Raw genomic sequence first — 12,599 nt, 5'->3', positions numbered from 1 at the left:
AATTTCAGGATAAGAGGCATAGGAACTGAGGAACCAGTCTTCAAGTGAGTCAGGCTATTGGTCATCAAGCTCAGTACTGTCTACACAGATGGACAATGGTTCTCTGAAGGGTCTCAGGCAAGAGATATTCCTCATTCTCCCAGCGGATGCTGTCAGGGATTGAACCTAAGACTTTCAGCATACAGAGGTTGGGCTCCACTACTGATCTCCCCCACCCAGCTGCCCCAAGTCCCAGCTGGAGGTCTCTTGTGCTCATGGCCTCCTTGTGGGCTTCCTGGAGGCATCTGGCTGGATCCTAAAAGGGATGGGAATCCTGGAACAGAGAGGCCCCCTTTGCCTGGCAAGACCCTCCAGCCAACTGCCCTACCAGTCCGGGTCTCTTTTTTTCCTCTCCTGCAAGCCGCTGTGCCCCCTCCCTCCCCTCTGCCGCTCCTATTCTGCATACAAAGCCTGAGTTCCACCACTCAGCTACAGCACACAGCCCCGCAATGGATTTTAATTATTTATTATGGGGGTTGATATCCCACCCATCAAATAGATTTCCCCAAGGCAGTTTGCAATAAATCAAAGTCCAATTGCTAAAAGCATTTAAAAGCATACAAAAAAAACAACCAACTACAGAGGAAAACCAGCAGCCACCGTAAGTGTTTTTTCATATATATATATATATATATATGCTTTCGAAGATTTTCACGGGTACAGGAATGCAGGTTTTGGTGTCCTCGGGTGTCTTCCCGTGTAAAAGTTGGGGTGTCTAGGCGACGTTTCGACGAGGTCTCACTCGTCATCTTCAGGCTGGTGCTTTCGGCTTCTTGTTACTGTTCCAGTAACAAGAAGCCGAAAGCACCAGCCTGAAGATGACGAGTGAGACCTCGTCGAAACGTCGCCTAGACACCCCAACTTTTACACGGGAAGACACCCGAGGACACCAAAACCTGCATATATATATATATATATATATATACCTTACAGTGATAAAACAATGTAGATTATAAAGTCTGGCCAGATAACAAAGGCTTTTGCCTGGCATTGCCACCATGAGAGCGTCAAGGCATTGCTCAAGTAGGAGCCACAGTGAAGAAGACTCTTTTTCCAGGTTAACCAGGGGAGAGAAGAAGGCCTCTGATGAAGACCTGAATAGCAGGGATGGGGGACCTCTGGCCCTCCAGATATTGCTGGACTGGATCTCCCAGCATGCCTAGACACTGGCTCTGCTGGCTGAGGCTGACGTAAGAATATAAGAAGAGCTCTGTTGCTGGATCAGGCCATTGGCCGATCTAGTCCAGCATCCTGTTGTCCTCACAGTGGCAACCCAGATGCTTCATTGGAAAACCAGCAAGCAAGATTTGAGCACAACAGCCTTCTCCCCTCCTTTGTTTTTCCAACTACTGACATTCAGAGAAGAATAACCATCCTGACTAATAGCCACCAATAGCCCTCCACTCCATGAATGATAAAAACCTAAGAAGAGCTGGCTGGATGAGGCCAATGACCCACCTAGTCCAGCATCAGCCACCATCTTAGGTACATAGCAAAGAGGACAGGCTTAAGAACATAAGGGCAAGAGAACAGCTTGCTAGATCAGGCCAAAGGGGGCCCATGCAGCCCAGCATCCTGTTCTCCTTGTGGCCACCCAGATGCCAGTGGAAAACTAGCAAGCAGGATCCAAGCACAAGAGCTCCTCCTGCGGTTTGCAGCAACAGGCATGAATAACATTTCTGCCTCTGACCAGTGGCAGAGCATAGCCATCATGGCTAGTAGCCATCAATGGTCCTCTCCTCCATAACAATATTTGAGTCCAACAAACAACAGAGGGCCCCATCCCTGTCACAAAGGGTTAGGGTAACAAGGATGACCATTGGACAGCATTTTGACCAAGGCTCCGAGGGTCAGTGAACAGGATGGATCTATTTGCCAAAACCAAGATGCATTTGGAGGACCACAGGTTCCCCATCATTGTCTTAAGAGCATGGACACACACCTGCGGAGACTGGTGATCACAGAATCACAGAATTTCAGGCATGGGTGGGACCCCAGGGTCAACTAGTCCAACCCCCCCCCATTCAATTTATCAAGCCATGAAGGGCCCTAAATGACCAAGCTAGTATTCTGAACTGGTCCCAGGAACCAGAAGAGAAGGCGACGCAGGTGGTGAAGCACCAGTGTGATATGATCCTGACACAGAGTCCTAGTTAGCAATTGCAGCTGCCAAACCATCTTCAAAGGCAGCCCTGTCTACAATGAATGGCAGTAGTCTAATCTGGTGGTTACCAAAACATAGATAATGGCGATTAGGCTAAACCACTCCTGTGCCAGACTTAAAACCTGGGAAGCTGCTATGTGGAAAGAGACTCAAGCTTCCGCCTAACCGCTGTTGGTTCTGTCTCTGCGCATATGCGCAAGGTACCCAGAGCACTAGGACAGCTGCTGGATGGGGCACTTTGAGAGATAGGCAAGAAGTTTCACTCTACCCAGGCTGCACTTGCATGGAAAAGGGGCCATACCCTGCCACCAGTTTTGGGGAAGCAGCAGATTGCACCAGAATGGCAATACAGGCATTTCCACCAGGGGTGGGGGATGGGGGGTGGAATTCCAAAATCAGCAAAAGGAAACTCAAAGAGGCAGAGAGGAAACTCCATCCGTCCCCACCCCCTACGCTACACTGGTGACAAAATAAACCCCCAAAATAATAAATGTGAATGCAAGACAACAAACAATGTGGCAGTAATTAGCACAGATCTGGGTGAAAACTCTGAGCTCTTGCCATCTGCAGAGAAATATACCCACCCACCCAACAACAGGCTCATGCGTCAGGCCCAGGCAGAGACTCAGCAAGGGGCAGGGGACCAGAGAAAGGGCCTGCCTCCCTGCCCAGCTGGGACATCAGGAGCAGCCAGTGTTAGAGGCAGGACGCTCAGAGGCCTGGATCCAAGCCTGGGTTAAGCTCCCCTTTCTTTCTAGGTGTGGTGGGTTCTGCTTACCCTTTTGGGGGGAGAGGGACACTACTCAGTGGTTGGGTTTTTGTTTTTGTTTTAAAGTTATAATCAAGTAATTCATAAAAACATGCCGTATTTTTCGCCCCATAGGGCGCACCGGCCCATAGGACGCACCTAGTTTTTTGGGGGGAAATAAAGGGGGGGGGAATTATTTTCCCCCCAGGCGTGGGGCTGGCTCGGGGGAAGCCAGAGCTTCCCCCGACCCCAGCCCCCAGAACAGGCAGCTCTCGGCAAGCTGTGGGAGCCCAGTGCGAAGTCGCACCCTTTAAGGAGCACGCGGCTCCTGTGGGCTTTTCTACAAGGAGGGAGAAGGGACTGACTGGCCGTGTCAGTCCCTTATCCCTCCTGAGGAAAAGCCACAAGAGCCGCGCAGAGCTTGTGTGTGGCTTTTGGGAGCTTTTCCTGCCTGCATTCGCCCCATAGGACGCACACACATTTCCCCTTCATTTTTGGAGGGGGAAAAGTGCATCCTATAGGGCGAAAAATACAGTAAGAAGGGTCTGCTGGATCAGGCCAATGGCCCAACTAGTCCAGCATCCTGTTCTCCCAGTGGCCAACCAGATGCCTGTAGGAAACCCACTAGCAGGTGCAAGAGGCCCCTCCCCCACTGCCATTTCCAGAAACTGGTATTCGGAAGCATAGCTGCCTCCAACTGTGGTCAAGCATAGCCATCAGGGTTAGTAGCCATCAGTAGCCCTCCACTCCCTCTGCACGAATTTGCCTCATCCTCTTTTACAGCCATCCAAGTTGGTGCCTCTTGTGGAAGGGAGTTCCATAGTTTAACCATACACTGTGTGAAGAAGGATGTTCTTTTTCCCCCCTCTCCTGAATCTTCCAACATTCAGCTTTGTTAAAAGTCCACAAGTTCCAGTGTTATGGGAGAGGGAGGAAAACCTTTCTCTTCCCGCTTTCTTCATGCATGGTTCAACTAGGTTATGCTCAAAGTAGGCCCACTGAAATCAATGGACCTGTCTTAGTCATTTTCATTCATTTCAACGGGGCTACTCTGAGTAGGAGTAACGCTGGATACAACCGCCAGTCTGCTTTTAAATTCACCCAAAAACAAACGGAACAGATTTCTAAGGCAACATCGTTTTGGTTTTTCAAATAGCCTTTCTTTAATTAGCGCTGTCACACGCTTTCATTTAAACACCATTGCGCGGAGATATAAAATATAGCCTAGAAAGTGTTCAGCGCTAATTAAAAGATTGACTAAAAGAAGGAAACAGAAAATGATGCCCAGAGGAGAAGACGCAGCAAAGGCGTCCTGAAGAACAACAACAGGTCCACCTGCCCCAGACGTCACAGGACAAGTCTGAACTCTTTGGAAAGAAGAGCAAATTGCCCAGAGAGCCATTCACACTTGCAGGCTTACAGGGGTGGGGGAAATGACCGATTTTCTGCAGATTGGTATGGTGGAAGAGCCACAGGGAAACGGAAGAGAGCAATACAATGGCAGTCATGTGGATGAGCCACAACAATGAAGCAAAAGAACATCAGAAGAGACTTGCTGGATCAAGCCAATGACCCCCATCTAGTCCAGCATCCTGTTCTCACAGTGGCTAACCAGATGCCCCAATGGGAAGCCAGTAAGAGCACAAGAGCCCTTGCGCCTCCTGTGGTTTCCACAAATGGCATTAGAAGCATGGCTGCCTCGAGCTGTGGAGGCACAGTATAGCCATCATGGCTAGTAGCCATCGACAGCCCACTCCTCCATGAACCATGGCATTTTCCCCAACCACAACTGCCTTTATTTTGCACAATTTACTCCTGGTGCAGAATTAGACCTTTCCTGCGTGGCAGACTTTGGGGTTTCCCTCCTCACTTCCACCACAGAGTCTCCCCCCCCCCCAGCACAGACAATGCCCCGGTCACACCTCGGGGGCAATCAGAGGAGACATAGAGATGCCATGTGGCCCCTTTGAGAGGGCAGCTTCCAAAGGCCGCCTTGGTTCGTGGGCAGACACACACACACACACACACACACACAAGCTTTGCATGCAGAAGATCCTCCCAAGTTCTATCCTGGCATGGGGAAGGGCACCTGTTTTACATGCAGAAAGTTCCAGTTTCAATTGTAACAGCAACTCCAGGTAGAGCTGGGAGATAGCTTTGTCTGAAATCCTGGACAGCCACTGCCAATCAGTCTAGACCAGTGTTTCTCAACCTGTGGGTCCCCAGATGTTGTTGGACTACAACTCCCATCATTCCCAGCCATCATGATCAGTGGTCAGGGATGATGGGAGTTGTAGTCCAACAACATCTGGGGACCCACAGGTTGAGAACCGCTGGTCTAGACAATAGTGAGCTGGATGGACCCAATGGCCAGACTCACTATAAGGCAGCATCCTACGGTCCTATCTCCAGGTAGTGCTGAGAAAGACCAGTCTGAAACTGAGAAACGGCTGCCAGTCCACATATGTAGACAATACAGAGTGAGATGGTCTGACTCTGAACAAGGGACCTTCCTATGTCCCAGTGTGCAAAGCCTGGACTGAATGAGTGTGTGTTTGTGTGTGTAACCACCACCACCCGCCCCAAGCACAGAGGCTGTGGGTTCTGCCCTCTCCTTTTCAGAAACAGTTGTGAACTGGTTCTGAACACAGCCGAACTCTCCAGCACATGCCAGGGGAGTCCTCCTGATGCCAGCTGGTGGTGCCCGACGGGCACAGTAGCAGCAAGGAAGAGTCTGGAGCTGTGCCCAAGGAGATGATCCACAGGGAAGGGAAGCAGGAGGAAGAAGATGAAGAAGAGGGATGAGGAGGAAGGGTTATCTCCCCACCCCATGCACATTCCCTCTCCTGACAGCCTACTTGTCAGGCGACCTTGGGCTGACCTTGCAGGGAACAGCCAGGCTGCCTGGCCCCAGAGTGCCCTCTGCAATGATGGAAACAGCTCAGCCCCAAAGCAGCACCCATCACAGAGGATGCAGCTAATGGGAGGGGGCAGGCAGGTGGGCACTGCTCAGGCCTTGCCCATGGGCAGGGGGAGGGAGGGAGAGAGAGACTGGTGCAAAAACACAAAGAGGGAGAAAAAGAAACAGAGGGAGTGAGGAACACACAGGCAGGTGCTGAAGCTGAGTTGGCCTGAACTGATGGAGCCCAGGTCAGGGAATACCTGACCCAGTTCTCAAGATGCTTGAGAAAAGGGGCAAAAGGCTCAGGTTTATTTATTTGATTCCTATCCCGTCTTTCCTCTCAGGAGCTCAAAGCAGCAAACATGGTGTTGTTCCCCACACCCTGCCCGGCACACGCACACGCACAAACACACACACGTTATCTCACAACAACCATTTAAAGTAGGTAAAGCCAAACCAGTGGCCAACCCAAGGTCACCCTGAGACTCTCAAGTGTTTTTAAACAATGCAGTTTCCCCCCATTCTTAGAAAGTGGCTTGGAGAGGCCCATGGACAGGTTGGATTGCTGCAGCTCCCACCCCTTCTTTCCACATGCTGAATTATTGTATTACATGGGGAGGGATTCGGATAGGCAGGCAACCCAGCAGGATTTCTGGCTTGTTCATCCTTTACGGGAACCCCGTTCACACCTCAGTATGTCACAAGATGTTGGGATGAAGCGATGGGGCCCCCAACTAGCAAGAGATGAGTCCCCCTGACACCCTCCTAGCTATCTTACTAGAGCATGATGCCTACACAACCGTCCTTGACGAAGGCTTCTTCGTGGGCAAGGATGCAAATGACCTGACCCAAGGCTGTTGGTTTAAATATAGGCAGTGCCAGGGGAGCATCCGGCTGCCACTTGGAAAAACAGGAGAGAGACAGGCCGAAGGAGCCCTCGGAGGCAGGCCCAGTAGCTTCTGAAACATCCTCCCCTGTTTGCCACATGGCATGGGATGGGGGGGCCTGGGGAGGAGATAGCGGGAGGGTGGGGGGAGTCACAAAAGACCTACTTGGCAAGTTGCTCATATGGACCGGAGACACATGTGGCATAGTGGGTGAAGTGTCAGACTAAGAGCAGAGTAATCAGGGCTCAAATCCCGCCTTGACCACTAAAGTCACCTTGAGCCAGTCACATACCCTCAGCTTGACCTACCTCACAAGGTTGTTGTGAGGATAATATGGAGAGGGAAGAACAAACCGCTATATGCTCCCTATTGTCATAGAATCAGCATTGCAGAATTAGAAGGGCCCCAAAGAATCATCTAGTCCTACTCCCTGCAATGCTAAAGAATTCCTGGCAGATGGCTGTCGAACCTCTGTTTAAAAACCTCCAGCTTACGGAGTCCACCAGCCCCTTAGTTAACATCAGCCAGACACCAAAAGCAGATCAAAGCACATGTCAGCATTCCACATGTCTAGGTAGTCTTGTCTAAGCAAAAATGCAGAGAGAAGGGTTCAGGCAATAAGTCCCAAAGAGGCTCAAGAAATTTCCTGCTCATGAAGCCTACCTGGGAACAGCAAAAAAATGTTGTTCTACTTTTATTAAAATATTCATACTCTTCCCTAGTGGGACCTTAAAGGTGGCAAAAGGCCATAATTTAAAACATGGCAAATAAAACTGCATTTTAAAAGCACCAAGGAAACACTAAAACGAAGATAAGAAAACAGCAGCAATATAATATCAGCAAATGAGAAAAGGGCGGGCGGAGGGACAGAAGGAATAACGGAGCCAGAACCAACTTCAAGCAGCGCTGATCATAGAATTGGAAGGTAACCCTAAGGGTCATCCAAACCAACCCCTGCAATGCAAGAGTCACAGTTAAAGAATCCCTGAGAGATGGCCATCTAACTTCTGTTTAAAAACCTCCAATGGAGGAGAGTCCAACACCTTCCAGGGGAGTCTGTTCCACTGTCAAAGAGCTCTTAGCATTGGAAAGGTCTTCCAAATGTTTATTCCAGATCTCCTTTCTTGCCATTTGAGTCCATTGGTGTGGGTCCTACCCTCTGGAGCAGGAGAAAAGCTTGCTCCATCTTTAATGGAATAGTCCTTCACATATGTGATTCTATCATCTCTCAGTCTTCTCCTAGCTAAACATGCTCCTATAACCGTTCTTCATCCGGCTGGGTTTCCAGACCTTTTATCATCTTGGTCGCCCTTCTCTGCACACCTTCCAGCTTGTCAATAAATTGTGATCAGATGGATTTCAAAAGAGAAACCATTTTTAACCGGGCAAAGCAGAAGGTAGAGGAAGCTAGGGGAGTCTCCAGGGACCTCATCTAGGCCAGCCCTCCAGCTGCTTTGGATTACAGCTCCCATCGGACCCAGGACATACAGCTGCACTGACGAGCCAATAGGGAAGGGAGGCTAGCCAATGCACTATCACAAAGATGCCCCAAACTGGAGCCCCCACCTGCTGTGTGCCAGGCCTGCAATCAGGAACTTCTCACTGGGTAGACTTAGAATGTATGAAACGCCCTGCAGAAAGGGCCTTGTCTAGGCCAGCATCCTGTTTTCACAGTAGCTAGATGCCGCTAAGAACCTAGGAACCCAGGCAGACTGCCTTTGGACCGGGAGGTTCCATAAGGACCTAAGACAAGCCCTCCAGCTGGATAAGGCCCATTGGGGGCCCCATCTATTCCAGCATCCTGTTCCCACATGCCCACTGGGGGAAGCTTGCAAGCAGGACCACTCTACCCACTTGCAATTCCCAGAGACAGGTACTCAGAAGGCAGAACACGGACAACGTTGTGGCTGGCAGCCCTTGACAGCCCCAACCTCTTCCTTCAATTAGTCTATTCCTCTTTTTGAGCCATCCAAGTTGGTGGTGTTCCCGTGCCTGAGGATTCCTGCCTGAGGAAGCCTGGGAGGGACTGCAAAATGCTCACAGATAGTTTGTGTCTCTGCACAGTTGGAGGCAGGGTCCGCCCCACAGTAGAAGCCCTTCTGAACATGTGCAGAGTGCCTTTCCCCTACAAGAGAAAAACAATAACCAACTCCTTGCATGATCTGGAATTAGGGAAACAATTGTCCTGGCTCATAAAACAGACTCGCAGTTGGGCTTGCAGGAGGGCCCAAGGTGCCCTCCATTCCAGTGATTAACCTTTGACCTTCAAAACTACCTTTCCTCCCCTCACGCAAAGGCCTCTCTGCCTGCTGCCCCCCAGCAACACACACCCTTCCTGCTCGCACACTTTGAGAGGCTTCAAATCCATCTCCTTCCAAATCCATCAGCCAGCCTGGGCCAGCGTTTCCACGGCAACCGGCCTAGGCAACAGCCGCCCAGCCTGCCCGTCACGACAGCCTCCTTTGCGAGGGCCGACAACAGCCGTGGCGGCGGCGGCAGGAGTCAGGCGGCCCTGGTGTCTCCTCCGGCTGCACGAGAGGCTCCCCTGCCAAGCCCATCTCCACGGCAACCGGCCAAGTCGGTTGCCGCCACCGCCATCTGCTAGCCAGCCTCCCTCTCCAGACAACAGGCTTCCGGAGAGCAGGCGAGTGGGCGGGTGGGCTGAGCCCGAGTGCCGGCGGCATGTGGGTGTTGTGTTGTGTGTCTGCATGTAGAAGAGAAGCGGGAGAGTATTCTTGACGTAAGCAAGCACTATTTGGTGCCTTGTGCGAGACGAGGGGTTATGTAAACTCCCGTCGTCTGGTTGCGATGCAAGAGTCTGAAATTGTTGTCCTTGGCCCTGAGCTGGGAAGGGAAAAAGGGGGAATGGGAAACTTAGGGTGGCGCCTGGCCAGGCGGGCACGTGCAAGGTTCTGAATTAGCAAGCTGTCAGGAACCCAAATGCCCATGAAGACTCAGAGCAGGAACTCAAATTTCTTCCAGGTCTTGGGACCTCATAGTACCGCTTGGTCAGACCCCACCTGGAGTCCTGTGTCCAGTTCTGGGTGCCACAGTTTAAGAAGGATATTTTGCAAGATAGGTGTGCAGAGGAAGGTGGTCAAGATGATGAAAGGCCTGGAAACCCAGCCTTATGAGGAATGGATGAGGCACTGGGGATGTTCAGTGTGGAGAAGAGGGGATGGAGAGGAGAGTCATATGTGAAGGGCTGCCCCATGGAAGATGGAGCAAGCTTGTTTTGTGCTGCTCCAGAGGGCAGGACCCAAACCAACAGATTCAAATGACAAGAAAGGTGATCCCAAATAAACATTCAGAAGAACTTTCTGAGGGTAAGAGCTGTTTTGACAGTGGAACAGACTCCCTCAGAAGATGGCAAACTCTTATTCATTGGAGGTTTTTAAATAGAGGTTGGATGGCCATTTGTCAGGGATCATTTAGCTGTGATTCCTGCATTGCAGGGGGTTGGACTAGTTGGCCCTTAGAGGTCCCTTCCAACTCCATAATTCTGTGATTCTATGACTTCAGTTGCAGAGGGATGGAGGTAAAGCTAGTCTCCAGCTCCTATCAAGCCCAGCCAGCATGGCTAGCGGTTAGGGCTGCTGAAAATAGGAGCTGGACAACACCTGGAGGATGTTTCAGGTGCAGCAGCATCGCCTGCTGCTCCCTGACGGTTTCGCCTGGAGGTGCCAATGGGATTGTACCCAGGGCCTTCTGCATGCAAAGCAGCTGTCCTATGGTCCTTCCCCTCTACACACCTCTGGGCAAATCACACTAATGAAACATACCAGAAGGGTGCTGGGGGAGGGCCAGAGAAAAGACCCAGGATGATGTGACCTTGGAGTTACTGGCAGGTGGTGGGCCCCTGTGTGAAACAGCATCCCTCTCCAGATATGACAGGCGCCCGCTATCTGCACTTCCCGGAAAAAACGGAATGCATTTTTGTTCCAACAAGCTTCCCCTGCTGGATGGTTGGATCTTGGCCAGGAATGTATATTTGGTATCACATTATGTTTGTTTTGGGTTTTTTTGAAGCATTTGTGCTTTTTAACTGTGTCTTGCAGTTTTTATTGCGCATCGCCTTGAGAAGATTGTGCAGAATGCGATTAATAAATTAATAATCGCAATAATAATTAGCTGTGATCACTTGGGCCTTAAGCAGGAAGACAGTCCAGCCCACCCCCGACCCGAACCTGCCCTCTGAATGGAATCCCCCCCCCAAGAAGTTCACCTCTGAGCCACCTCCCACCAGTGTCCCGTTTAAGTTCCTTCGGGGTGCCCCAAAGGGAACAAAGGGGAAACTGAGACCCGAATCCTCCCTGACCCTGCCCAGTGGGCCTTGCTTACAAGGTGGGCTGAACATACCATATGCACCACTCTTCCCACAGCCTGCCACAGGGTAAGAGGCCATGTTCGCAGAGCAAAGGTGCAAAAGGGTTTCCCGCTTTTTTATTCAATTATGAGACGGATTTCTCTCAGGGTGTCCTATTACTCATTGCCAGAAACTTAAACAAAAAACAAGGGCACAGATTTGCAAAAAAAAAAAAATAGTACATATGCTAATTTACAAGTAATTTACATGCACATTTAGAAATAATTACTATAATTTAAATTGAAGGACAATGCATATCCTCATAGTGGGGAGCAAGACTATAACCAGGTGACTTGGGATCTTTCCTGCTCACTCTGCTGTCTTGGTGCTGCTGAGTGTAGAATGGGCAGCTTCAAATCCCTCCCCCCCCCCCGCTCTCCCCTTTTCTGTTTTTTTTATCTCTAAACTAGAATTGGACTAGGTAGCCCTTCAAACAGAGGACTGCCTTCTCTAAAGTGGGACAGTGGCCTCCCTAACTTCACTAAACCGTATCCAGCACCGTCTGCTCTTAACCTTCAGTGGGGGGCTCTCACATTCCACCCCAGACCTCACCAGGGATTGATCCAGGTGCCTTCTGCATGCCAAGCAAGTGCTCTGCCACCACTGAGATAGGGAGGTGCCTCTCAGCTCTGGGGGAGGACAAAAGGCCCCAAATCACTGAGTCGGGGAGGAAGAAAGGAAGGGAGCCCGCTTGCCTTCCTTGCCCACCTGCACAGGAGGGGAAATGAGCTCAGCACCCAGCAATAATATACAGAAAAGGATCGCTTCTGGGCATGCACAGAATGCAGCACGGAATAGCCACAGGAATCAGGGCCCCTCACCCCGAAGGGGGAACAGCTTCCAGATGCAGGACCTCTCTCCCCCCACTTTTTTGTAAGGGGCTGCAGCACTGGAGTCTGCCCAGGGAGGTGAAGGCCCCCCTGGACTTTCCTTCCCAGATCAGCTGCCCCAGAACTGGCTCCCTCGGCAGCCCATCCTGGCTGCTCGCCAGAGCAGCAGGCAGGGCCATAAACAGATAAGTAATAGCTGGATAAATTGCAATAGCTGGGGACCAGGTTTCCTCTGACGCACAAGCAGGGCTGGCCCAAGACATGTTGGCACCTGAAGCAAATGGCAAAATGGCTCCCCGCCCCCCGGCTAGGGAAGAAAGGGTGAGTGAAGATCTATATCAGGAACAAGGGAGAGGGGAATCAAATCAACCTTAGCCGATGGTTGAAGTGGGGCTCAAAGGCCATTGCTGGATGGCTGGGGACTGAGAATCATGCCAGGCAGGCGCAGAGCCCAGGAGACCCCAGAGAGCTATTTTGTCCCTGAAGAAGGGCAGGTGGGGTTGCCAGGCCAGTTGCACCCCAGACCCAAGACCATGGGACAGCCCCTGGTGATGCCCTAGAGGGCAAGACCCCTGTGCTGTCAGAAACCACAGACTCTGACAGCAGGTCATTCACATAAAAACACAAAGTCTAGCAAATGGTTGGAAACAGAGACAGAAACCT

At 51.0% G+C, this 12,599-nt stretch overlaps 1 protein-coding gene across 1 annotated transcript in view; it reads right to left on the bottom strand.

The window, feature by feature from the left end:
* Positions 1-12,599, bottom strand: part of NRXN2 (neurexin 2) — a 345,397-nt gene that overhangs the window by 276,977 nt on the left and 55,821 nt on the right. The gene's annotated exons all lie outside the window — the stretch shown is intronic.

This window comes from Podarcis tiliguerta, assembly GCF_965153285.1.
Source record: "Podarcis tiliguerta genome assembly, chromosome: 16".
Taxonomy (NCBI): Eukaryota; Metazoa; Chordata; class Lepidosauria; order Squamata; family Lacertidae; genus Podarcis; species Podarcis tiliguerta.
Note: the sequence above shows the minus strand (reverse complement) of the source record. Positions and strands in the feature narration are given on the sequence as shown.